General features: G+C 35.4%; 1 long non-coding RNA gene across 1 annotated transcript; it reads left to right on the top strand.

Annotated features, from left to right (window-relative positions):
- On the top strand, positions 1-26,680 carry LOC112425866 (uncharacterized). The gene is made up of 5 exons (XR_011620379.1): positions 1-131; positions 1,396-1,511; positions 2,458-2,702; positions 5,247-5,287; positions 26,402-26,680. It is a non-coding gene; the product is annotated as an uncharacterized lncRNA (long non-coding RNA).

Consider the following 26,680-nt stretch of genomic DNA (forward strand, 5'->3'; position numbering starts at 1 on the left):
GCTCCCAGGCTTCATCCTGCTTCAGCTCCTGTCATCCTGTGCTGTGAAATTCCTAAACCTCTTTGAGCCCTGCAACAATCTGATTTTTCACTCTGTTCTAGGAAGGATCCATTCTTCAGTGTGGAGCACATGTAAGTGTCTATTTTTGACTAAAAAAGATTGCCTCTCATAGCAAAACCTTGTTATGAAGAGGACAAAAAGTCCTCTTCACTAGTGATGAGGATGGACAAATATGAAGGCTACCTCTTTCTGCAATAATAGCATGTAACACCCCACCCTACTTTGGTTATCCTTGGCATTTGCTACTTTGAATTTTTTCTACGCACAGTGATCATGAGGCAAATACTTTAACTAGAATGACACAGTCAGATTAAAAAAAGAAAAAAGAGGACAATGGCACACATAGAACTCACCTCAAAGTTACTATGTCAACCACACCTTTAAGTACAATTTTAAAAGAGGTTCTGTCACCATTTTCACCCACTCTGTGACAGCTACTAAATACACCATCGTTATAAGATGAGAGAAAAGGGATAAAAGCTATAGCAATAACTTTTTCTTTTTTAAAAATATAATCAAACAATTGGGAGATATATAGATTAGTCTTCTGCATGCATATTTCTTTCAAGTACAACATTAACGAATAGCATTGCTTATCTACATATAAGTTAAAATCCAAAAGCATTTATTAGCCTCTCATTCTTCCTCTGGTACCTTCTCCAGCTAGATTTCTAATTTAATTTATAGTTTAGTAATTATTACCTTGTTTCTTTTATGGAATTTCTTCCTTCACTGGTCAAAAAAAAAATCAGAAACTAAAGATTTTGTACATAGAAATAGTTGGAGAGGTATACCATATACTACTAAGAACTCTACTGGGATTATTACTTCAGTAGTGGGAGAAAAATAAAAACAAACCACTGTTATAATTTCCCTTTGAGTCCCCAACATTATATATTTTGTATTCAGGGGCACTATCCCATTTATTCAATAGTTATAATTCATTGACTAAGAAGATAAAATCCACTAAAAATGAGTAAAAATTAATGTTAAAAACTGGTCAAGAAGTTTGATGGTCTCTCACTTTGGAAATTCTTTTTCTATGTGAATGCTCTGTCTTAATATTATGTATTAACATGAAAGTAGAGAGCAATCAAATACAAATCTATTTCATGGCAGGACTACCGGTACAATAAAATTTAATGGCTATCTTTAAAGGTTTTGGTATGAGTCATTCTGGAAAAAAATATTTCAATTTACTTTTCAAGCTTCTGCCTAAAAGACAGAGAGGAAAACACACTCTGTCCTCAAAAATCAAGGAAAGTAGTTTAGTAGGCAGAGTACTTGTCATTTGACCCAAAAAACCTCATTTTTTTTTTTTTTTTTTTTTACCAGAGTCAAGATAGAAAAAGATCAATTCAGTCTTCTAAAGAAGCAATGACTCAGAAGAGCAATCACATCAGGACAGGGCCTGCTGTTCAAACTGCTTAGATTTTACAAGGTGCTATTAGGTATACTTAAAGTTGATTGGCCTGTAAATTGGAAAAAAAAAAAAATCCCTTGTGGTATTTCAACAAAAGAAGATATTTCTGTGAGTTTTACATGGCTGTCTCTTGGAGAGAGTGGTGAGGAAATCGCACTTCGGTTCTGTTTCTTCATTCTCTTTTCTATTAGTAATTTTAGCTCTGTGAGTTTCCTTCTTCAACTAGGAAAAGATAATTGGATTTATCATTACTAGCTCTAATTTTTAAAAAGACCTATAAATCAAGGTCCTCTTTGCATTGTGGCCACTGTTTAATAGATCTTTTCTATATACAACTGAAGTTTTTGTTTGTTTGTTTTTGTTTTTGTTTTGCTGAAATGTATATGACATGTTTCTTCCACTCAGGTTAAATATTCTGCTCTCTGGGATAAATGGCAAAATGTAATACTGCAATCAAGCATTATTAACCCTGAGTGTGTTTTAGTTATACTATAATTAAAATGTATATGTATCAAAAATATTAATAAGAGCTCGCATTCTGGGAGATTAAATAATGTGTTTGGATGTGATTTGTAGTTGCTTGTTTAATAGAAAAATAAATTTATAGCTTACTTTTAGAGATTTTTAGGCAAATAGTATAACGTGGAGATATAAATTTCAGGCTTTGAAATAGAAAGACTGAGATTAGAATCTCGATTTTACCATTATTAGCCTAAGTCTTTTCATTTTCAAAATAGAGATAATACGAATATTAGATTTGTTGAAATTGATGAACTAACAAATGTAAATTGTAAACAATTGATGAAGTGACACATGTAAAATGTAAAAAGATGAACATCAATTGTAAAAAGTTGGTACAATAAAAAACGTAAAAAAAAATGAACTAACATAGTGGTTTACGTGTAGGAGTTTCAATAAATGCTATTATAATCAAAGCAAGCTGTCAGAGACCATAATTGCTTTTATCTCAACAGAGCAAAACATCAACTGCTAGAGCTCTCAGATTCTTCCAAGATCTAGCCTGTGCAATTTTCAGCAGTTTGCAACCCAGTCACAGGCTTCTTTTTTCATTGGACATTAGAGTCCATTCAGATCTCAACTTGCACAGGACCACACACCCCCTGCAATGATGGCTGAGCAAAATTTCTACTAGCCTCAGCAACCTTACACCAATGCCATCCTCAAGCATTGAACAGTTCTCTGGACACCTGCAGCGAAGGTACTTTTCAGCAGTTCTGGTTGAAAATCATTTTAACATTTCCATTATTTCAGGATTTTGTCTGGTTATTATCTCAGTGCCTCTCCTATCATGGTATTCTTATTTTTCAAGTCCTTGACTCAATCACTTCCTTCCAAGTATTTCCATGGCACCGACTGAAAATGCATGCATTTCTATTTTCCTTTTTACTACCATTTATCGATTTCCTGGAGTCTCATTTATATTTATTGAAATATATGAATCGTGTTTGATAATTTGTCTCACTTACATGATATCATGCAACTTGGAAGTAGAGATTATAAACTAGTTTTTAAGGATCCATCATCCTGTGTACTTTCCATTTCCACCTAGATGACCTACTTGATAAAACGACTTTACTATTTCTTGAAGTCTACTAACTCCATTCAACTTCACCCATGTCTGCAGACAAACTGGAACCCAGATTTTCTTATTACCTTTTCCTAGCATTCTTTCTACTTCACAATGTTGCCTGTCTCCAAAAGTAGTGGAGTGATATGTGTTAGGCAACCAGTTCTGTTTCTGGCATGTTAAACAGCAGCGAAAAATAAACTATAGTCAATTTTTCCCTCCAGTCTCAAATTTGGTAGGTGAAGATTCCTCCATATAACCTTAAATTATACATTTAAATGATGCTATTCAGAATGTCATATGTCGTGTAGGAAATTGTAAACTTGCCATTAAAAATAATAGACTATACTCAAAACCAAATAATTATTAACCATTCATGCATATCATGCTTATGTCTGTTTCTTATCTTTTGTGAAAATAACTTCTTTAGTTTTCAAAATATGTGATTATGCAAAAGTTTCAAGCAAAACTTTCCTATTTACCTTCAACAAATAGATGCTTGTACTGAGTCATTCTGAGGGATTAAATAATGTTTGGATGTGATTTGTAGCTGTTTGTTTACTTCAATTGAAAAAATAATTTATCACTTTTGCTTTTAGAATCAAAGTTAGAAATATCCTTTAAAGTTCATCTAGACCAGTTCAGTGTTCTGAAACAGTGACAAGATGGTCTTTAAAATGAAGATCTGTACCAGTGGCAATAGCCTGCTTCCTCCCAAAATCTTTCAGTATAAGACTGCAAAGAGCATTAGTAGAAAGGAAAATACCTAATTTCTACTCTCTGATGTAATCTTCATCTTTATGTGAAGAGCACAAAGATGACTTAGTGTTGCCACAAGAGTGTTCCCATCATATCTCTCAAGGGATGATAAACGTCAGTGGTACTCACCCCAAATTCTCTTATTTTTGGCTTCCTTCATAAATCAAAACTGAAACACTATTGATGTGGTATTATAAAAGAAAATATATAAACTAGGGAAAATATTAGCAAATTGGAAAGTCCCAGCATATTGCAATATGTTCAAATGCCTCACCAGAGGCTTATCTGGAATTCATGTTATTATGATTTGCTTTTATGTTCTTGTTTTCTATTCATCACCTATTGATCAATTGACATTTCTCAGTCATTGAAAGGCCTTGCTCCTGCTCATGCTCGAAGCATGAGAAGAAAACAAACAGCAATTCACCATTCTTCTAGTTTTTCTCCCTAATAGAAGGTAATGGGTTTTTCTAGAAAATTGATTTTTGCTTGCTAACTATCTACTTCGATGCCATGAGTTTTTTTTTTTTTTTAATCGTTAAGGCTCATATAATTGTATATTCAGTAGGATAAAAGAAAATTGAATGCTTTTGACAGACTTCTAAGGACATGAACTCAGGGATATTATTGATGTTGTCAGCTTTGCCATACCCCTGATCCCTCTGTACCTTGTACACGCTTTTGACATTTTTAATGACCACTAAAATCTCTTCAAATACAGTACATTCCTAATATGTATATTCCAATACATTTGGGTTTTTATGGCTATTGAAATACTGCATGTTGATGCAGGCAATAAAAGTCAAATGGGCATTTTTTTTCTCATGGTTTAATAATAGTGAAACAAGAAGTTACCACTATAATTTTAATTGTTTAAAGTTACAGATTGCATGTCTTACATTCCACTTAGGCAGTCAACATTTGTAGAAACTATTAAAGTCCCTGCTATAGTGAATTGTTAACTTTGAATCTATATAAGGAGAAATAAAATATCCAGTGAAAACACATACAAGGATAACTCTTGGCTGTCTTTCTGCCCTGTTCACATCTTCCTTAACACCTAAGAAAGTAAAGTAAGCTATATGGGATTTGTGTCCCTGTAGGGAAAGCATGAAGAAAAATGATCTCTCAGTCTCCAAGAGATAAAATGATGTTTGAGAGAAAATATATAAAAGTCTCTCTAATACCTCAAAGTAATTGAGCAAATTTTTCTTACTTTTCTTCTCCTTTAGTTCAGATTTTTTGAAAGAAAAGTTAATCAAACTTGAAATTATATAGTGAAAAGCAATTATGTTTCTCACTTAAATGATTTTAGCTACTACAAATTCATCATGTTACCTCTAGTATGTATCACTGCACTGACATTCCCACCAGATGGCAATGTTAAGACTAATGTTATTGTTTGATCTATTATAGGTATGCATCTATATTGGAGAAATGATTGCTAAACAAACGAGGTATTTTTTAATAAAATTTGTTTCATTCTCCCTTTTTTCTTTGTTGAATTTATACATGTTTATATCTTTTTTAAATTAAGTTTGGCATTGACATCAAAGAAAGTAATGGTTATTATTCAAAGAAAGCCACTTCGTAATATCATTGTTACCAGTGGTTAGAAAAGCCTCTTTTGAAGTAACTGACTCTTGAAAGCCTTAGGAAGCACTTAATACAAAATAAGATTTATGTACAGTCCTGTAACACATAATAAAATAAAAACACAGGAGCTAATTAGAGATTGCTTATTAAGAATACCAGAAACAAGGAAATGTGAAAAATTATCTGCAAGAACTATGTTCCCAAGACTTGAATACTATTAAGAAAGTGAAATGGTTAAAAAATAAAATAAAATAAACTTATATAAAACAAAAGTGATAAAAACTACCATAAAAGAAAAACAAAGAGAATCAGTTAGTCAAGTCTTTTCTACCTTAAGTTTATTTCTCTGGCCAGCAGAAGAGTTCCCCTGCAAAATGATTATGATTTCTGTTTGTTTTGGTATTTAGTAAGCAACTGTTCCCAAGATAAGATTATGATTTACACCAGTACTTCTTAAAGTGTGGGTCTGCGGGATGGTGTTGCTCCACAAATTATGTGTTACCAGTCAGAAACAAAGTCAGTTATAAATTTAGAACAAGCAGTCATAGCAATTTGGCAGTGTAACTTTGTTGAATTTGAGAATAAAAAAACTAGGATTTATATTTTGTATTTCTCTGGTTTTTTTTTTTCCATTTTTCTAGTAATTTATTTTTAAATTATTTTACAAAAGCATTAATCCAGAATGGACTGGAAAGAGGCAGGGGAAACTAGCGCTTTACATGGATGACTTTAAAAACACTGGTTTATCGCTTACATTGATAGCTTTAGAATGATTACAGATTTTTATTCTTTGCACAATCATGCCTATGAAGCAGGAGCTCATTCTTTTGGATGCCACAACTTTTCCTTTCCACTGATCCAATAACATTGGGCAAAAAAGCAGTGAGGTTATATTTCATACTGAAGTCACACAGCTGACGGTGAGATTTTTGTGTGTATTAGCCTACGTCATTTTCATTTCCTGGTCCCTGAAAATCAAGCTTCCTTAATGTTGAGAATGGACTGAAGTCACATTGCATTATAGTGTGATATACCTGAGATGTAACCGCCTAGAAACTTTTAGTAAGCCTCTACTCAATATTACACAATGTCTCAGTCTTCAAAATAAGTTCAAAACCCTGTTTAGAATGAAGATAAATCCACTGGAAGCAATTACTAGTATTGCTGTTATTTGAGACAGGGTCTTGCTCTGTCACCAAGGCTGGAGTGCAGTGCACCATCTCGACTCACTGCAACCTCCTCCTCCTGGGCTCAAGTGATCCTCCTACCTCAGCCTCCTGAATAGCTGGGACTAGAGGCGTGTGCCACCACATCTGGCTAATTTTTGAATTTAACTGTAGAGATGAGGTCCTACTATGTTGCTGAGGCTGATCTGGAACTCCTAAACTCAAGCCATCTGCCCACCTCACCTCCCAAAGTGCTGGAATTGCAGGCGTGAGCCACCACACTCAGCCTAGAAAAAATTAAACAATAGAGATGCCACAGTTAAGTGCTAAAGTGTGTGCTGCAGACTGTAAGTAGGAAGGTAATAGAAGGGAAAAGGAAACCAAGTAATAACCACTAATTTACATGAATGTAAGTTAATGGATATGATGTCCAGCCTGATGGTTAGCACATGGCAGATACTCAACACTATTTTTGTTTTGTTTGTTTTTAAAAAGGGCTTGATCAGGGCTGTCTTTGAAAGGATGAGTATAATTCATAAAGAAAAAAATGAAAATTCTGTATAAAAAGATTGTGCATTTGTGATGATGATCCTCATGATGCTCTGAGCTTTCATACAGGGGAACAGAGGGGAACAAAGCTGGGAATGAAGACTGAGTTCCATAGATGATATTTTGTTTACGGTGATCTATAGCCTCTGATCTCCAAAACAAAAATTCACAACTACCTCTATGATTAAACTATTATGCTTATTTCAATATTCCCCTGTCTTTGCAACAAACTTATTTAGCTTGTGACATAGAATAAGATACAGCAATAATTCCCATTCTCCTTGAACGGGAAAGGGTAATGATGTGTTGTTGTTGTTGTTTTCAAAAATAAAACGACTGATGTAAGTGATGACACAAGTAACCTAATCATTTGTTTCCTTCCAGTTCGTTTAACCAAAGTGGAAATTATGAAAGGGAACACAAATAGTAATCATTATTTCCTGTATTTCAGCCTTCCTCAGCTTCTGTCTGTACGTTAGCAAAGTTCTAAGGGTTTCTATACTTTCATCTTTTTCCTCGCTTTGTAATTTGAGCCTGATTGCTCCCTCTCTGCTATGGAAGAAAGCATATTCTACAATGGTTTTAAAAACATGGTAAACGTATCATTCTATATAAAAACAATTTGAATAATTAAAAAAGAGGTCTATTTTATTTCCATTTCTCCTTCCTTTTCGTTTCTGCAGTACAGATCATGCCTTTGTAGCTGACTTATTTTCCGCAGGTAAACCTGGCCAGGCTTTGGCACCATAGAAGAGAGTTTCCTTTAAAAGCTGTCAGGCGTTTCCCTGACAAATATATGCTTGTAATTGGATCTCTCTGCTTTAGTAATAGTGATTCCAGATGGCTGCTTCTAGAGGAAGCAAGAGTTTCCGTCTCCACAATGCTGTGGTAACAGAGCCCTTCCCCCAGCGGCTCTTAAGTGGAAGAACTGTGTGTTTTGAACTTCCTGATTGATCAAGTATTATAAGAAGAGTTCTGGTTTTAGACAGGTTCCTTTGTGAGAGAACTGTAGTTGAAGCTCTTACTGCTGCAAAGATGCCCATGAGGAAAACACAAACTGAACTTTTCTCTCAGCACCAGTTAACAACCAGTGATTGTTAACTGTTGGTCTCTTCTGCATCTATAGCAGAATATAAATAACATTCATGAAGTTCAAGTCCTGAAGTTCAACACATGGTATTCTAAAGGATGTTAGGTAAAGTTATCAAATGCATAAACAGATTAACAGCAAAGGAAGTGTGCGTTGGAGATTAAAGCTCAAGCATAAACTTGGTATCAGTTCTTGTCATCTCCTAAACTATTGCATAGAAAACACTCTTTCCAAAAGAATCTAATTTAAGTCTTAGAAAAAGCTTAGAAGGCTGGAAAAGCAAGTATTTTACATCTATTTTATAGATGATGAAACTGAGGCTGAAAATTAAGGTGATAGAGCCAGGATAAATGTGCATCTATATATTCCTATTTCAGGTCTCCTTCCTAAACAAGCAGTCATTGGCTGCTGCATTACATCAGCATCAGAGGAGGGATGAGCAGTGAAAAAAAAGTCCTGGTAAAAACAATGATGAAAAAAATAAGAATGATATTAAAGTCACAGGTAGTTCTTCGTGCATTACATTTGATGGTCTAAAACTTCCAGTTTCTTTCTTTCCTTTTTTTTTTTTTTTTTTTTTTTTTTTTGGAGACAGAGTCTCACTCTGTTGCCCAGGCTGGAGTGCAATGGTGCGATCTCGGCTCATCGCAAGCTCCGCCTCCTGGGTTCAGGCCATTCTCCTGCCTCGGCCTCCTGAGTAGCTGGGACTACAGGTGTCCACCACCTCGCCCGGCTAATTTTTTGTATTTTTAGTAGAGACGGGGTTTCACCGAGTTAGCCAGGATGGTCTCAATCTCCTGACCTCATGATCTGCCCTCCTCGGCCTCCAAAGTGCTGGGATTACAGACGTGTCCCACCGCGCCCAGCCGGAAGACCTATTCTTAAAACCCATCCCTTGGCCAGGCGCGGTCACTCAGGCCTGTAATCCCAGCACTTAGGGAGGCCATAGTGGGTGGATAACCTGAGGTCAGGAGTTCCAGACCAGCCTGACCAACATGGTGAAACCCCGTCTCTACTAAAAATACAAAAATTAGCTGGGCATGATGGCGTGTGCCTGTAATCCCAGCTACTCAGGAGGCTGAGGCAGGAGAATCACTTGAACCTGGGAGGCGGAGGTTGCAGTGAGCCAAGATTGCACCATTGTACACCAGCCTGAGTGTCACAGTGAGATTCTGTCTCAAAAAAAAAAAAAAAAAAAGAAAGAAAGAAAGAAAGAAACCCCACCATCTTTTATTATTTATGACTATCTTAATTTGGTTCCTGCAAAAGCAGGCTCTTAGACAAAATTTTGGGTGCAAGTAGTTTATTTGAGGAAAGTCCAATGAGAGGGTACAGAAGTAAAGCAGAGAAGAGAAGAGGACCAATAAAGAGTGCATCAATAAATGGAGATACCCATTGTCTGTGAGAAGTTCTGCATGGAGGGACCCTATGAAACAGTGTATAAAACAAAACAGAATTTTCTCCCTAAGGAGAGAGGAAACTGGAATGTTATACACGGGCTCTTGTTTCTCATTGCCTGAAGGTTACTCATGGAGCATTAACTCCCTGGCATTTCTGGTCTGACTCCTCTGTACAGATCAAGCAGGCTCAAAGGATATACAAAACTTTTACACAGAGAGAGATATAGAAAGCCATAGTGGATGGCAGAAACTTCAAAGAAATAAGGGAATACAGACAGGGTACCAATAGCATTTGCTAAAATTACCTGCAAGGAAGTTGACACTAAAGGGTGCTTTGATGAATGTGAAATATATTACAACAGTGAGTCAGAGAAGTTGACTTTTCTGTTTCCTTTAATATTCATTATGAGAGAGAGAGAGAGAGAGAGAGAGAGAGAGAGTGTGTGTGTGTGTGTGTGTGTGTGATGTTTAATATCATGTGTCAACTTGACTGGGCTAAAGCTTGCCCAAATAGCTAGTAAAACATTATTTCTTGATGTGTCTGTGAGAGTGTTTCTAGAATAATGTTTGAATCAATAGACTAAGTAAAGACTGCTCTCACCCATGAAGATGGGCTTCACTTCATTTATTGAGGGCCCCAGTAGAACAAAAAGATGGAGCAAGGGATAATTTGCTCTCACTGATTGCTCTAGGGTATCTATCTTCTCCTGCCCTAGGCCTTCTTGCTCCTTGTTCTTGCGCCTTCAGGTTTGAACTGGGACTTATACCAATGACTCCCTGCTTAGACTAGAACTATATCACCATCTTTCCTGAGCCCCCAGCTTTTAGACAGCAGATCATTTGCCTTCTTAGCTTCCACGATCAAGTGAGCTAATCTTTCATAATAAATCTTTCTATATGTGTGCGTATATTCTATTGGTTTTGTTTAGTCTCTAGAGAACTCTGACTAATACAGCATGTATTTTTGTGTGTGTGTGTGTTTGTATTACTTCCTTCAGTCAGATTTTATCCTTCCACATCTTTTCAATGCAGAGTTGTTTCAGTGGTCCAAAATTTTATTTATGAAAGGTTGAATTTTTTTTTCTATGATCTGAAACTATAATATTCTAAAAAAAGTTTTTTTGAGACGGAGTCTCACTCTGTCACCCAGGTTGTAGTGCAGTGGCACAATCTCGGCTCACTGCAAGCTCCACCTCCCAGGTTCACACCATTTCTCCTGCCTCAGCCTCCTGAGTAGCTGGGACTGCAGGTGCCTGCCACCATGCCCAGCTAATTTTTTGTGTGTTTGTAGTAGAGATGGGGTTTTGCCACATTAGCCAGGATGGTCTCGATTTCCTGACCTCGTGATCTACCTGCCTCGGCCTCCCAAAGTGCTGGGATTGCAGGCGTGAGCCACCGCACTTGGCCAATATTCTAAAAAATTATTGATGATCCCAGTAGAAAACGGGAATAATTTTATGAATAAACAATTCTCACAAAATAAATATAAATCAATAACAAACATAAAAATATTAGTTTCATAAATAATCAAGAACTATGAAATTTATCAAAAAGTGCACCCTATTGAAATATGGTGAGATTAAAAATATATTTATAAGGAGTATTTTTTGATAACAGAAAAATTATGGTGTTATGTTGAAATTTAAATTATATATTTAATTTCATATATATAATATGTGTGAATGCTTGTGTGTGTGTATGTATGCCTGGAAGTAATTACACTTGAGAGTAGGTTATTTTAATTTTACTTCTGTGTTATTTTCTACAGTTCTATTTCTTACAATGACTATGTGTTATTTTTATACTCAGAAAAATGTTTTTAAAATCAAAATCAGAAATTTACTGTATATATAATTTCAAACATCCTTGCATCATTTTCAATTATTTTACCTTCCAGAATGTTACAAAAACCTGTCTCAACTTACATATGTTTCTAATCTGTATCCACTGTTTGAGTAACATCATTTGAACAAGTTGTACTTGTGGGATTTGGCAAATAATCTATATTCATTATGTTTGCCCTTCTCCATTTTTATGAACTTAACTTTTTTACCTTTTCAGGCAACAAATTGTAATTGTTCAGCATTTCTCTTACAGAAGATTGTTTTATTTGTTATTGGACTTCTCTATAACTTTTAACTCATTTTTACAGATTTGTAATCACAAATAAATATAGAATTACAGACTCAGGTTCTCTAAAGCTTTATAAAATAATTGTTTCATTTATATATTCATTTGTTTACTTTTTCTCTCCAAGTTAGAATGAATTACCACCAATGTAATTTATTATTATCATTTCCATAAACATAAAATATCTTAATTTATTAAAACTATACTTAGTAAAATTAGGGAGGGGGATATATATACTAGGATGTCAAATGCAATGGACTTGACAGTCAGGAATTCAGTTTCTAGCAAGAGCGGCGTTAACTCAAATGAATGGAATCAGTAGATATCTAATTACTTACCAGTTAATGTGGTCCTATACAATGCACTCAAAGCAAATGTTTTCCTAAGTGCTTCTAACTTCAAGGATATCTAGGAGACAAAGTAGAATTTTCCATAAATTGCGTAGGTTACATACCATGCCCCTATCAACTTGTAAAATGTTTAGAATTCATGAAATATATAAATGCTACTACATTAGACAGGTCATGGCCATGATTGCTCACCACAACCTCAGCTTTATTCTGGCAAAAGCAATAGCAGATCATTGTTTACATAGAGATACTATCATTATGATATCCACTGAATGGCGTAGAGACAAATGCCTAAGCTATAAATAGCTATTTGTATGTGCTGGCATAATTGCTACCAAAGTGATGATTAACAGATTAGAACATTTCTACTCTGATATCGTTAGAATTAGATACACACATGTACATGTACAGGCACAGGTACAGGCATATGAATATCATAAAACTGAAAAATACCCAAGAAGAGGGTAGGTAGATGCTATGAGGCAGTAAAGCCATGATTAAGCAGAAGTAGCAAGAAGGAAGGATAGTAGATCCAAACACAGAGTGAAGCAGAGGCAGAAAAAAAAGTAAGTGTCAAGAATGGTCCCATTATATAGTGACTGTTGGGCTACTATAAATGCATAAGAAGTATAGGTGTATGAGAAGTAATCAATAAGCCAAATCATATGACCAGAGACAACCTGAGATAACAGCTGTTGCCTGAAATCAGGGTCCTACACTAATGTAATCATAGAGTTATACTATTATTATGGATAATAAATGGTCAGAACAAAAGCCACAGATTTTTCAGTATATCGGTAAAGAAACATAAGAATATATGTGATTTCATTTTATTTAAAATAAACACATATTTACACTAAAATTCAACAAAAGTCTATTTTAATACTGTTGTTTAAATATAAGATTATACTTATTTATAGACTTGGAGTTAAAAATTTATGGCACTGTGTACTAGTCCATTCTAGCATTGCTATAAAGAAATACTTGAGATAGGGTAATTTATAGAGAAAAGAGGTTTAGTTGGCTCATAATTCTGCAAGCCATACAGGAAGCATAGCAGCTTCTGCTTCTGGGGAAGCCTCAGGAAACTTAAAATCGTGGTGAAAGGTGTAGGGGAAGCAGGCACATGTTACATGGCTGGAACAGGAGGAAGATAGTGGTGAGATAGTACACACTTTTAAACAACTAGATCTCATTAGAACTCACTCACTCATAATCATGAGAACAGCACTGAGGGGATGATAAGCTATTCACGAGAAACTGCTTCCAAGATCCAATCATGAATTCCACCAGGCCCCACCTCCCACACGAGATTACAATTGATCATGAGATTTGGGTGGGGCACAGATGCAAACCATATCACCCTGCAAGGTGGATTTGGCACTTGATTAAATTCTTGAGTTTTTGTTTCTTTCTATGATTTTCTTATTCTCCTTATAGCTGAATCAAAATTTATTTCTCTGCTTCCTTTTTCTTTACTTTTATGTCTTTGGTAGCTTTTTTTTTTTTTTTTTTTTTTTTTTTTAACGAGTGAAGCACTGAACATCAGAGAGACACTAAACAGAAAATTATGTTTCAGTATTAATTTTGAGGTGCATGAAGCAAAAAAATAGTAGTATTGATATTGACTTATATTGAAAAGTTTAGAGTGCATTTTCATGGTACAAATGCACATATATGAAGTGAATTTGAGGTCTTAAAGCAGGGGATAACAGAAAATTCAACATAATGATGATCGCTTTGCTTTTGAAATATGATACACACCAAAGAGGATGTAATCATGGCTTTTTTTAGTATCAGGACATTTCGATACTGTAGAAATCATTTTATTTTTCCTTTCTCCCTTCACAAATATGAAAAGCAGAATATCTGTGGCATAAAATTAAGAAGTGAGATCTGGGAGAAAAAAAAAACAATGAATGTACTAGGAATACAATTACCTAACACCTCATACTTTTTTTTTCTTCCTTCCTTTATGCCTACTTATATAATTTTTTCCTCTTCTTCAGGAGAATCAGTGTTTTTTCTGTGAGAAAAATGAATGCAGACTGAGGGATGATTGCTCTAACCGCTGCACTTTATTATGTTTTAATGAAAAATAGCTTTTTTCTTCACGTAATAGAAATGAATTGATTACAGTGATAAAAATACTTTGTAGGTGTTAATTTGTAAAATAGTTTTTGGTTGACCTCTGTGAAGTGTTGCTTTTAATGTTGAACTCATAATCATGCATAAAAGAAGGTAATATTAATATTTATTCCATTTTTTTTCTTTTTTTGAGATGGAGTCTCACTCTGTCACCCAGGCTGCAGTGCAGTGGCACAGTCTCGGCTGACTACAACCTCTGCCTCCTGGGTTCAAGCAATTCTCCTGCCTCAGTCTCCCGAGTAGCTGGGTTTACAGGCACCCACCACCACACCTGGCTAATTTTTTTTTTTTTTTTTTTTTTTTTTTTTTAGTAGAAATGGGGTTTCACCATGTTGGCCAGGCTGGTCTCAAGCTTCTGAGCTCAAGTGATCAGTCCACCTTGGTTTCCCAAAGTGCTGAGATTACAGGCGTGAGCCACCTCGCCTGACCCTCTACATTTTAATACAGTCATCTCTCAAGACTAATATTTAAAAGAAAGGAAAGAAGTTAATATTTATTGAATCCTTAATACATGACAGATTTTTTTTCCACTGGTATCTCATTTAATCTGCTCTCTTGATGTAACAAATGTCCTCTTTTCCTCATACTCCAAGTTCACAAGCCAGAGGTTAAGTCGGTCCCACTTGTCTAGCTTGTGTTCACAGGAACATCCACAACAATACAGTATCTTTCTAGAAATAGAGAAAATAGAATGTATGGATAACTTTAAATGATGAGTGTTTTAGGCCTACTCTGGAAACTTACAATCACATAAAGAAAATTTAGAACTGAGGCTTCAATAATTGCATTGTTTGGAACACACACGAGACAGGAATTGGAATGTTTTTCATGTTTACATAAGCCATTGGAGAACATTGAAAAGTTACCTAATTAGTATATTGGAGTAATTAACCAGACCTCTAGTTTTTTTTTTTTTTTTTTTACCACTTTGATTGCAATTTGTAAATTTTCTTAAATAATTGACTCAATATTCTAAACCGATATAATCATCTTTGCATTAAATTATTAAATATATGCCAATCACTTGGCCTGTTCTCCATTGCCATCCACTCAAGTCACAGCTCATAAATTGATAGCATTTGTAAATATAAGAAAAACATGCTTGTCGTAGACTTTATTCTGAATTAAAGTAGGTACTTATGTTTATGTCTTCAGACAAAAACAAGTTTCATGTTTTTACATGAATATCAGAGAGTTGAGTTAATTTTTTATTTTTTTTAATGTAACCAATTTCGTTTGGACAAACTCTATGCCTTTAAAGAGTTAGTTTTCAGTTTTATTTATGTTTCATTTGCTTGCTTGCTATGCTTTTAAATAACTATTTATAGAACAATGAGGAATAATCTAATCAAAGCCAGAAGTTGAGCCTTCAGATGCCTTTCATTCCCCTCTGTTTCCCAATTGAAACATGATGTTTTGAGACAGCAGCCAAAAAAAGGCACATGTTCTCTTAAGTAGCTGATTTGGAAACTGAGCTTACGAATTGACTGGGAATTAGAGAAAGGAAGACATATATACAGTTGATCCTTGAACAACATAGGGTTTGAACTGCAATGGTCCACTTACTCACAGATTTCTTAAAATAAATATAGTTGGCTCTCCAAATCGATGAGTCCTGCCTTGGCAACAAAATGCAGATTGAAAATACAGTATTCTGGGAATGTGAAGCCTGTGGATAGAGAGGGCTGACTTTTTCTGTTCACAAGTTCCACAGGGCCAAGTGCAGAACATCAATATGAGCAGATTTTAGTATCCTCAGACAGTCCTGGAACCAATACCCTTTGGACACCGAGGTGTGGCTGTGATCCTAGCAGATGAATTTCTCATTTTCTTGCCTTCTCTATAGCTTTCTTTCCTAGTGTCTCATTGAGATGAACCATCCTTTTAACAATTCATCAATATTGCCTGCCCTATCGTCAGGTGTGTGCACTCATTGAATCTGCCAGTTTGGAGTACTCAGGGAACAAAGTTTTTAAAATAAGTAACGTAGCATTCTTAGAGTTTGGTTCTTTCAAGAACATTTAGTATTGAGCACTTTCTATGATGAGTTAGGCAGTATTAGAGACATAGATTGCAATGGTGGGTAACAACAGAATGTCCCTCTTTCATAAATTTTACAACCTAACAGGAGTGACATATGTAAAATAATCATACAAATAAATGTAAAATTTCAAATGGGGCAAGTGGCACAAAAAAGGAGTGTGTGGTGCTATGAAAGTCTGTGCAGGGAATTTGAGCTAGTCAGGAAGATCTAGGAAGGCTCCCATGAGAAAAAGAGCACTGTGTTGAAATTAAAGACAAATGTTAACCAGATAAAGAAAGAAGATAAATGCTTGCCACACTAAAGGAAAACATATCCTGTGGTGAGAGAGAGCAAGATAAAGAAAAGGGACTGCAAGAAGAGCCAGGCAGCTTGAGAACAAAGACAGAGAAAGAGTGTGGTAAGAAATAAAAGTAGAGGAGTAGGCAGAGCCAACATCATTCAGGCCTTGTAGGCTGTGAGTACACATTTTGCCTTTATCCTAAGAGCAGTGGGGAGGTTTGTTTAATCAGATATATGACATGATTAAATATGCTTTAAGATGTGACATGATTTAAAATGTTTTAAGAAAAGATCACGCTGGTAAAATCACAAGCCTCAAGGAGACTCGAGTAGGAAAAGATGTACCCATGAAGAGGCAATTACAGTTGAGCAAGGAATTGATTATGGCAGCTTAGACTGTGGGAGGTGGTGGTGGTGAAGATGAAGAGGATATGTTAAGAAGGTACTATTTGATGTAACTTGGTGGTGGGTTGGATAAGAAATCTGAGGAATGGAGGATTGTCAGGACTGTCTAGACTGACTCCTGGTCTCCTATTTTGTGTAACAGGATAGATGGTGATGCTAGTCACTGAGATAAGGGACACTGGGAGAGAACCAGGAGTTAATGGAGTCCACTTTGGGATACACTGAGTTTGAGGTGCCATAAAGTGACATTCAGGAGATTTCAATAGGCATCAGACGTATGAATCTAGAGTTTAGAGGAGCAGTCTTTAATAGAAGTATAAATATGTATGTTCTCTGAATAGATATGTTCATTGAACCTATAGATGTGAAGGAAACTACTTTAGAGTAAATAGTGAAAAGAGGAGCAAGCATTGGCTCAGAAAGTAAACACATCTTCAAATGAACTGCAGGATAAAGGAACTGTGGTGCTTATACACAATGGAGTACTATTCAGCCATAAACAAGAATGAGATCCGTGTATTTGCAACAACACAGATGAAATTGGAGTTTATTATGTTAAGTGAAATAATCCAGGCACAAAGACAAACATCACATGTTTTCATTTATTTGTGGGATCTAAAAATCAACACAATTGAACCTATGGAGACAGAGAGTAGAAAGATGGTAACTAATGACTGGGAAAGGTAGTGAAGGGGAGTTGGGTAGGGATAATGGGTACAAAAAATAGTTAGAATGAATGAATAAGGCCTAGTGTTTGATAGCACAACAGAGTGACTATAATCAATAATAATGTAATTGTACATTTTAAAATAACAGAGTATAATTGGATTGTTCATTACACAAAGGATAAATGCTTGAGGGGAGGATGGATACTCCGTTTTTCATAAGGTTATTATTTTACATTGCATGCCTGTATCAAAACCTCTCATATACCCCATAAATATGTACACCTACTATGTACACACAAAAATTAGAAATTGAAAAATAAAAAAAAAACAAATTTACTGCAGAAGCTAAAATAGAACTTAGGCATGTCACCTCTTTTCTTTCTTCCTTCATTCTTTTCTTCTTTCTTATCATTTTTTTTCTAAACCTGGTTTTCATCAGAAAATAAGTGTAACAATATCTTTCTAAGGTTGTTGTCGGATTAATTCAGCTAAAATGTTAAGTAGCTTCCAGCATACCTTGCAAATAGATGCTTTTAAAGGGCCATAGAAATTATGATGCTGCCGGGGCTGCTGCTTTTACTGGTGATGATGATGACAGGATGGTTATAAATTAAAGCAACAAGAACTTTGGTTAAATGTCAGTCCTTTGAATTCAAATTTTTCTGAAACCATTTTAAACTTTTCATTGATTTTCCTTTTAAGCAAAAGAAGCTGAAGGTAATGTAACCTTTCCTTGATGACATGGGATCATCATTTGAACATCAGTTCTTTTTAATGGGCTCTCAGATTTTCAAAGATCATTCAGGAGTATAAGCCCTAACATTAATTAGAGTCAAATTCCTATGCTAATTGATGGGTTGTATATGCTGGCTATAGTATTCTATTATAACCATCTTCAAGATTTTGCTTTTAATATGCTTGAAATCATATAACCAAGTTTATTAGAATTGTGGCTAAAATACATGTAGATAAAATGAAACTTAATGGGATCTAAATAAAGTACACAAATTTTATGATATTTATTGGAACAGATGAAAATCATAATGTCCTCCCTCCTGATTGATTGTGATCTTTCAGATGGTTGAGACTGCCATCTTTCAGGTCAAGGAGATGGTGCGTACGTGAGTGTACCTGTGTATTAATTTACATATATGCATAGAATAATTTCTTCTTAGCCATAAATTTTCTTTACATGGAATTATATGTAGATATATTTTAATATACTATTTAATTCGCTTCACTAATAAATTTTTTATATTCATTAATAGAAATTTAGATCGACTATCTGCATGCATTACCTCAATTACACAATCATGAGACAATAGAGAAATCAACACACAACTGTCTATTATTATGCATAATTTCTTAGAAATGCAAAATAAATATACAAGCAGCGAAGCGATATTATGACATAATCCCATTTATGAAAATGAGATTAAAAATAAGAATGGTAGATATCTTAAAACCAGGAGTTCGAGACCAGCCTTGGCAGTATGTTTTAAGGGTGCAAAAAGAGAAGCAAGAAAAAATATTCACCAAAATGCCAATGGTAATTATTCCACAGTGGTAGAATTTCAGACATTATATATTAGTTACAATATTTTTACACTTTTAAAAATTATTTAAAGTGAACAGGTATTATTTGTATCATCAGCAAAATTGAAAAGTAAGGTAAAAAAAATTTAGGTATTTGTAAATGTGATAGAAATCTGGGGGAGTTGGGGGACGGCTGCAGATGTTAGCCAGGTCTGCTCTCCCCATTCAAGCCGCTTCTCCACTGTAGCAAAATAAGTGCCCCATCCCATCTGCCTTCAGGTCCTCTTCATAGCCTGCACTGCCCAGTGAGCCACTAGGGGCAGTCTCTGGAAGGGCTGCTTCAGGCTGTTTGGGTATAGGGGTCAGGTACCAATGAAGAATCACGACTTGTCTCACTCCTTTGGAAATTATTTGTTTTCTTTCCTGCGTAATTACTTTATACCTCTGTTTTTGAGAAACTGTTCCTTTTGTCATCTGTCATGGTCTCCTTCCTCCAAATCTTGATCTGAGAATAGCAGCGATATCCCTCCACCCAACACAAATATGGGCACCTGTTTGTCTTCAAATAGAACAGGGGCTTCTGGTCTGGTCATGTCCCTAGAGACTTACTAGAGACTGGCTGACCATGAAAAAAAATAATAATCTGAGTTGTTCAGCCAGTCAGTTCCCCTTTAAATATCAAAGATATCTCGAAGCAACACATCTCCATTCCAGTTGTCTTGAACCAGGTGGGCAACTGTTTCAGGGGTTTTCTCTTGCCCAATCCCCACCTAATAAAGTTCTGAGAAAAAATAAAAAATAAAAAATAAATAAAAATATATATATATTTAGAAAGCAAGGGAGAATCCTGAAAATGTCAGTGAGCCAGAAAGCCAGAATTGATATTTAGGAATAAATAACAAAATACTCTTTATTTCTAATTTATGATTTAAATAATATCATTCATATTTTGTGTATTTATTTTCATCATAATTTTTAAAGTAAAATGTATATAAGATTTCAAATGACCTAGTTTAGAGGGAAAATGAAAATTAACACCCTATTGCTTCATTCTCTTATGACAAGAGGCAGCCACTTTCAATTCTAGTCATTGTTTCTACTGCTAGTTACTTCCAGCTATCTTATTAACAGGTTTCTACCATATTGCTTTATCATGTAGCAGTCTATTAACTTCCTTACCTGAGAAATGCTACTTTGGTTCACTCAAAGTATCCCACCTTCTTTATTCATAATATTTTTACTTCACCCGTTTTTTTCCTTTTGTAAATTTACATAATAAATCTACACCTTTATTCCTTGTTATATAAAGCTGGCTCCTCACATCATAAAATTAACCTATGATCACTATTACCTACCATTACTTCTCTATTTCCCACATCCACTCCACACCCCAGTTTCTTACTTTTACAATGCTGAGTTTGAAAAGACTTAAATACTCTTGCATTTTCATATCCACATTCTTCTTTGTATTCTGTCTGTAGACTGATTCTCAAAGACATAAATTAATGAAAAGTATCAAAATTATTATAGCAGCATATTAGTTATCTACTGCTCATAACAAATTACCATAAACTTAGTGGCTCAAAATAGCATGCATTATTAGCTCACACTTTCTGTGAGTCAAGAGTCTGGGCACAGAGTAGCTGAATCCTCTGCTTCAGAGTCTCTCAGCTGGCTGCAATCAAGGCCTAGGTCTGAGATGTAGTCTTCTCTCAAGGCTCAGCTGAGGAAGAATCTGCTTTCAAGCTCATATGGTTGTTTGGTTGTTGGCAGAATTTGGTTCTTTGTAGGTTGTAGGACTGAGGGTCTCAGTTTCTTCCTAGGTATTGGCCAAAGACTGCCCTAGGTTTCCCACCACTCAAGAGAGCAGTTCGTATTTCACATCACAGCAGCTTACTACATCAAACCAGGATGGGATAGAGTCAGCTGACAAGACAGACATTACGATCTTATGTGATATAACCATGGAAATGACATCCTGTTACTTTTGCCATTTTTTTATTGGTTGGAAGCAAATCACAGTTCTTGCCTCAAGGGAAGGGGATTGCACAAAACCATGAGTACTAGGAGGCAAGAATAATTGTGAGCCATCTTGCAGTCTTTCTACTACAATCTATAGAATTATTCTCTTTGCAATATCTACTAATATATTTTGATTATGCCTGTTTTCTTTTATAATCTTCCCCCAAAGTTTCTAATTCTTTGCTTTTATTTTTTGTATTGTCTTTATTGTACACTCAGTTTCTTTCCCCTCCCCCCAAAATTTTGTATTTAATCAGATATTGCACTGAGTTTTGTTTTCTGGAAATTTTCTTTTGTGGACTTCTACCTCCCCCTCTTATTTGGACTGGTTGATCTGTAGGTTTGCTACACCATACTGGAGTGGTATTCAATATTTTCCCACGTTAGTGTCATCTTTAATTTTGCTACAGCACCCCATCAGTCAGACCTCTTTTAGTCGATATGTTTTTACCAGATGGCTGCCATATGTCAGGCACTGTCCTAGGCTCTGGGTACCCAAGAGTAGAAAAAGAGTTAGTATAGGAAAAGAAAATATCCCCATACTTGCGGAGTTTATATCCTAAAGGAGGGAAACAGACATTAGACAAAGTAAATGAGAAGACTATATACTTTATCTGATGTTCATAGAAATTCAGAAGAAAAATGCAGTAGAAGAAGGAAGGAAAGAGAGTGATTTCCTGGACACAAGCAAGTGTTAGAAAGGTAGGGAGCCAAATTTTAAACAGGGTGGTCAGGGAAGAGCTCACTGAAAAGAGCATATTTGAACAAAAACATGAAGGAAGTGAGGGGGAGAGCCGTGTGTCTCTGGGAAAGAGCTCTTGAGGCAAAGTGAACCACAGTCCAGAGTTTCCTTACTTTGAGGAAATAGTGCTCTGTACCATATCATACTGCCATCCCAGTCAGAACTGATTGGATCAGGAATTATTGCCAGAACCAAAGCGTCCAGTGAGTTTTCTTGGCAGGGAAACTCTGTAGAACAGAGATGTCCTATTATGGGATGAGACCGGCTCACCCGATCAGATCTTCTGCAGAGGAGTCTGGTCATGGCTTAAAGACAATTGAAGAGAGTCAGATACCTACGAGGGACTCAGCAGAGATCATGATGCAACAGCAGTAATGACAGAGCAGAAGCCAAACAGTGGAAAGACACAAAGTTAAACAGAAGAGAAGCAGAGGCATTACAAACCTGAAACCAGAAAATATTGAACTCCCAAGTTGCTGCTGGTAAACAGGCTAGGGAAGAATGAACAGTTTCCATATCTCCCCAACTTCTAATGGATCTATGTTTCCTCAGTTCTTGGTGGGTTTTGCCATAAAACCGTGTTTCCTGACATAACAGAAATGAGTGTCTATGCCTTATAAACCAAAAGAAAGAAAAAAAGGAGCAATAAAGCAACTATTTCTGCTTTTCTTAATTAGGTTGATGTCTTTACTTCTTTATTAGTTTGTCTTTATTTCAACCTATAAAAACAAAAAGCAAAAGATAGTTTTGGAGTATTTACAGTTTCAGAAGCTTCTAACATCAACCTAAAACCACCTAGTTGCTTTTTCCATATTGAGAATATCTACAAGTTTCGGTTTTGATGTTGTTGCTATCCCCCCAACACTGCCAAGGGATTTCTGGGGTACCTATATCAAAGGGAAATTTTAGCATCTTTCAGACTGATTTCTCAGGTCCTTGTCTACTTCTGTGCCTGTTCTTGTAATTGAGATTGTAGATGTACAGGCTCTGTGTTTCCACTACACTATTAGCAAATATATTTCCCACCCTCTTTTACATAATTACTGCCTTGAATCTCAATCCGTTAGAGCAACTGCAGGAGGTAATTTTGTACCCTCACCTTGGACTGTTGTCACCATCCCCTCTCTCTCTTTCTCCACTAAAACCTCAAGGGGTTTTGATTGTAAATTTTGTATTCTATGAGACTAATGTATTTATATCTTGCAATATAAATTAGACTGGTGAGTGCATGACTGTTGCACTTTAAATACCCCGTCACTTAAAGACAGAAACAATTACCAATAGCAGGCTCTGAAGAGATGCTTTACATTCGTACATTTAAATGGCTCCCTGTTCCGATGGGATAAATAAAATACAGCATTATTTCTTTTCCTATTTTGTTTTTCTACTAAATGTCTACCTTTCATGTTACAACAGTTGGGGAATATGTGCTTCTAAGAACATGTGCTTAAGAGTGATAATTCAAGGGAAGCCTGTACATTAGTCATCCAAGTAGATTTTTAGTAATTCCCATTTTTCCCCATGAAAGTAACTGAGTAAAATTTTGATAACAGAATGTAATGCATACCATAATTATTTTGCTAAGCTCAGCCTCTGAAGTGCAAAAAAGTCTGTGAAATGTTTGAAATCTGTGCTTAAGCAATTCTTTTTTTATTTTAGCATTTCATTGTTAAGTTTTGCTGCTGCTACCTTAGTGTGAATAGCATAACATGGAAAAACAAGTGCACTGAATTTTTGGTAATGATAAAATGACTTCACTATTTATTAATCCAACATCTGGAATTCTCCAAAGCATTTCCTCAAATCAGTATTCTTCCATTTGTTGAATTTCAACTGCTTTAGATAATGTCTTTGACATATCAGCTCATTAGTAGAGCATTATTGTTTCATAAGGGAGAAATTCTGTCAAAGCAAAGCTAAGATCACAAGGGATCCAAACTCTATTTTCTTGTAAATATATTTAATAAGGAGAGGAGGCAGAGGGAAAAGAGAATGGGAGATAAGTCAGTCTAAATGGAAGATGAGTGCTTCCGATTATTAGAGAGATGAATATATAATATATAAAGATATCTGGGCTAGTTGTGTCAATTGATTAGATCCTATAATCAAGCATTGATGATCTGATATTTGCATGGCTCACTAAGTTTTGCACAATGGGGAGAAAAGTTTAACAGATACTTCTCTGTGGTGAAACAAACCATTCTGAATGCATGAGGTGATGGGCAAAAAATTGTTGATGGCCCCACACTGTCAGTCAATCCTAACTACTGGACATCAACCCTTGGTGCTGGCCTCATTTACAGTGGTCAGTAGTCTTTTGTGCCTGTGAAAACACATAGTTAATATTGTTGGAAGTCCAGATTTTACTGATTACTTCACATAGCAGGCACTTAATAACAATGTGTTAAATAAAGGAATGTCTGATTTTATGGACTCACATGAAGCAGTCATTATGCAATTGCAAAGATACTTGTCATGATAGAGAATCATGAAGGACAGAAAAAAAATTGGGGGTGGAGGTAGAAGAATACTGAGAAAGCTTTCTACAGTTTTTCCTGATTTCTCTTTTATTTGCTGTAGCCAAGCAATCTTGGCTAATAGGGGAAATGAGCTGAGAGGATTTTGGACAGAAGGGGAAATGTGAACAAAGGCACAAGGTAAAAAGAGCTTTAAGATGCATAGCCCTGCATCAAAAAGGAAATACACTTTTCTCTCTGTTGTACCTCTTATATTGCCTTAATGACTTCAAGTTATTTTCAAGGAACCAGGAAATACACAGAGATCCCTCACTCCCACCACAACCAAGCCCACACCTTCAATGTATACCTATATTGTTATGACAAAATAAACTGTCACACATTTGTTGTGTACCTACCTTTGTTGTGTACCTACCTTTGTTGTGACAGAATAAACTGTAGAGTCAATTATCTCCTGAATAGTTTGCCAACCCTTGCTAATACTACTAGGTACTTAGGATGAGGATGTCTTTTTAGATTTAATAGAGCTCATAAAATAATCACTCCACGTAAGTGAATTTAAGGTTTTAAAGAGAAATATCTCAGTAATTGGGCAAAATCTTATCAGTGCCTAGAGGGAATGGAACTTTGTTTAATTGCTTTATTGAAATAAGAACAGACACCCAACAAAGAAAAACTAAGAAATGAGAAATGTTGAATTGGAAAGGAGTTTACTTGGTAGTTAGCAATGTAAATATACCTACTTTTTAAAGTGCAGAAAATAGTTGGTTGAAAACAGAATAAAATGTCATCTTTTATAATGTTGATACTTAGAATTTATATAATATCTCTGATCTTTATCAACATATCTATAGTCCACAAAATTTCTGAAGACGTTAGGAGGTGGTCAATGTTATTTTCAATTTGCAAAGTAATTCTTTAGCAATAAAAATTATGTAAGGCCAGCATCAGCTGTGAAATTAAAAAAAAAAAAAATTGAAACCAGGATTGCATATTCAAATTTACTATGGAGTTTCCTATATATCCACTCCCTTTTAAACCAGCACCCACATAACAAATTAGAATGGTAGTATGTTAAGAATGACCATCTGCATGACTGTTCTCCCTTTCTCACTAAATGCTATGGTCTGAATGTCTATGTTGTCCCAAAATTTATATGTTGAAAACGAATCATCAATGTGATGGTTTTAGGAGGCGGGGCCTTTGAGAGGCCATTATATCATGAGGGCAGAACACTCAGGAATGGGGTCAGTGCCCTTATAAAAGTTGCCCTGGAGAGACCCTTTCTCCCTTCTACCAGGTGAGGATATAGTGAGAGGGCATCATCTGTGAACCATAAAGAGGGCCCTCATCAGACACTGAATCTGCCTATGCCTTGCTCTTAAACTTCCAAGTCTCCAGAACTGAGAGAAATACATTTCTGTGACTTATAAGCTTCCCAATTTATGGTATTTTTAGAGCAGCCAAATTGGACTAAGATAGCAATTCTATAATTATATTGTGTAATGGAATAGTAGAGCTAGTGAGAATATATGACATTTCCTTTTAATATAAAACTTTATACATGCCACCTGAGATCACCAATTTTCCCTTTAGGAAGGAAAAGTCTGGTTGAAGCTGAGGTTCTTCTTAGACTTGTAGCATTTCCAATGTAGTAGAGTAAATGGACAAATATATTCTTATAATATCCTTGGGCAAATGCCTGATATAGTCCTCTATCGGGACAACTTCATTTTTAGTATTTGATTTCTGAATGTATCCATTTTAAAATATTATAATTTATATCACATTATATACATTTTAAAAGCTAAAAAGGCATAGTCTCATCTTCAAAATTGCCTTACAAATTTATTATATACGTGTGTGTTTATATACAAATGTACATGTCATTTATTATGTACATTATCTTATTTAATTATAATAACCCAGGGAATTAAGACCTTACATCAGATTTTCTTTTCTTTTTCAGATTGGAAGAGGGTTCAAAAATCTGTCGAAAGTCACTCAACAGTTTCATGATGGATCCTGGATTCACAGCCAACTTTACTTGGCGATAAAATTCAGGTACTGTTCACATCACAACACATTTTTACCGAAAGAAAATACGATGTGTAGATGTTTGGAGGCATCCTATCTTAATGAGGCTTTTGTTAGAAAGAGTTTTCTTAAAATTACAGTGTTGGGGAAATAAAAAATGTTTGTTGCTCAGATTAACAAAAAAATAGTATACAGAAAATAAAGCTAAGAA

Source organism: Macaca nemestrina, chromosome 2, assembly GCF_043159975.1.
Source record: "Macaca nemestrina isolate mMacNem1 chromosome 2, mMacNem.hap1, whole genome shotgun sequence".
Lineage (NCBI taxonomy): Eukaryota > Metazoa > Chordata > Mammalia > Primates > Cercopithecidae > Macaca > Macaca nemestrina.